This window comes from Crocuta crocuta, unplaced genomic scaffold, assembly GCF_008692635.1.
Source record: "Crocuta crocuta isolate KB4526 unplaced genomic scaffold, BGI_CrCroc_1.0 scaffold1582, whole genome shotgun sequence".
In the NCBI taxonomy this organism is placed as follows: Eukaryota; Metazoa; Chordata; class Mammalia; order Carnivora; family Hyaenidae; genus Crocuta; species Crocuta crocuta.
Genome location: NW_027528625.1, coordinates 1,486 through 4,201, shown reverse-complemented (window position 1 = coordinate 4,201; position 2,716 = coordinate 1,486).

Sequence of the window (2,716 nt, the reverse complement as noted above, 5' to 3'; positions counted from 1 at the left end):
CAGTAAAAAAAAGAAATTAAATACAAAAAAAAGAGTTTTTTTTTTTTTTTAGTTGTGTAGTATTTAAAATCCAGTTCTTAACTACATAATTGAACATTTCTATTTTGGAAAAAAGAACACAACAAATTATTTTTTGACCTAGAGAGTAAAATTTGAAGATGCAAGCATTAGTAGCCTAAATCTTTTTTAGGCAATCTTTAATGTTTTTTCAAAAAGATAGTCATTAAGAATTTATTTGGATACCTATATTTTACTTCTGCAAATGTACACAAATATTGCCAAAATCAGATGCAGATGTTTATTCAAAAACATACACATAAACTCAATGTAAATGAATACAATGTATAGTTATTTCATGAATAATATTTATAACCCATAGAGGATCATTTTTCCTTTATATTTAAGGCTTATTTCTAAAACTTTAGCCACCTATTATCTTATGTTGAGGGACAATATTACTTTCTTAAGTCTTCTTTTCCCCATTACATCAAATCAAACATCCTTGCAGTCAGGTAACATTATTTGGTTCATATTTTCTACAATCTTGAATTAATACTTGATGACAAGTACCATTATTCAAAATCATTCTCTTCTTCCTCCTCTACCAGCTTCTGAATGTACAGTTAAAGTAGACCCTTCAACTAAATGCCAAATATCATATTCATAGTAGGTTCCCTAAATATGCTAGTTTCCCAATAACCATAGTTTATAAACATTTCTTATATATAATATCAGAGTATATCATAATTATATCAGTCATATTCTAGCATATGATATAGTTAAGAGAAGGCTCCTGTAGTATTCATCACAAACCTGAGTAGTAGTTCATAGACAATATCAGCAGAAGTCTTTATATCAATTTTACTAGCATTATCTTATGATATGGCAATTCCACTTCTGAGTATATGTTCAAGAGACATGAAATCATTTTCTAGAATACATATTTGCCCACCCATGTTTAGAGCAGGTAGTGAGAATAACTAAGAAGTGGAAGCAACAAATGTGTCTACTGACAAAAATAATGGATAAACAAAATAATGTGTGTGTATATATATACACCTTTATGTGTATATATATATATGATATTATTCACTTTTTAAAAGAAAGAAAATTCTTTTAAATGCTACAACATAAATGAAGTTTCCAAATATTATCTTAAGTAAAATAAACCAATAATAAGAAGCCATATGCATGATTTAACATATACAAAATATCCGGTAATCAAATTCATTGAAGTGAAAGTGGAATGGGGGTTAACAGGGGCTGTGAGGAGGGAGAAAAAGGGGGAGTTAATATTTAATGAGTATAGAGTTATAGTGGGAAAGATATTATATTCCGGGATAATAATGGAAATGGATACACAAAAATATCAATTTAGTTAATGTCATTGGACTGTAGGCTTAAAAAAATGGTACATTTTATTATATATAATAAATACATAAATATGTGTATTTATACCAATGAAAAATTCAGAAATACAATATAAGTGTACCTGAAAGTATAACTGCAACAGGAATCTGAATATGTGCATTGCAATTGACTTTTGAATAATTTGTGGCCTCAGAAAAATTGCAAACAAAAAAACGGAAAAGCAAATTTTTCTATAAATGTCATTTGTATTCAATGTATCACATGTTATACCATTTTCCAAGGATACCATTTATATTAGTGATTTAAATATTGACAAGTGAAAATATAATATTTGAAGTTACTAATAAAATTTTGATCACTCTTACCACATGCATTTTATATATGACTGTATTGATGAATTTACAATGAGGTAATTAGTATTATTCCACTCTAAAATTGTAAAATTTCAGCACAGAAAGGAAATAATTAAAGTCACATTATATCTGAATTTGATGCCATGTATTATGACTGCCAGATGAGCAATTTTTTTTTCTTTTAAGATGAGCAATTTTTATTTCTTATGTTGCACTGTTCTAATATCCTGTCATGGAACATTGTTTAAAGGACTCCTTGATCTGACAGTGAAGCGTATTCAACTATTGAATATCAGCCTTGAAAATTTCAAAGACTCAAGTAAAGAGAACAATTTTTCTTAGGTAAAAATAAATCCGGTAATTTATTTTAATTCACTTTAAGCTGGTTTTATCCAGTGGAATAATAATAAATACCCTATATTTACCTTATTTAAAAGATATTTTCCATCTCTTTAATTCTTAATATTTCCTTAAAACTGCAATCTAGGAGTTAGCGTTTATTACAATATACATCGGAAGAAAGAGTCGCAGAAAACATTCTGATGATGGGTTCATAGTGAACAGAAGAAACAAACCTAGAATGTTGATCAGGTCCTACAGGAAAGAGAAGATAATGGTATGAAGTTAAGTCGGTAACTGGGATGTATCAGAATTTGTTCCAGAATTAATTGTATTTGACCCTGACCTTGGATGTATCTCCTGAGTGTGATATCACACTGATATTTTATACATGACAAAGTTGAGATGCAAAAATTCTTAGCACCCTAACTAAATATGTATACTTGTATAATTGAATTTCCTATCTGTCATCAATGTACATATGTATGTATGTATGCATGCATCTATGTATCTATCCCTATCTATTCATCTATCATCTATATATCTAAAAAGTATCCTCCATATTATCCATCAAATGTTAAATATTTTGAGGTAATGAATCTGAAATAAGAATCGGTCAATTTTTATTTACCAAAGTGCACACACACACACAC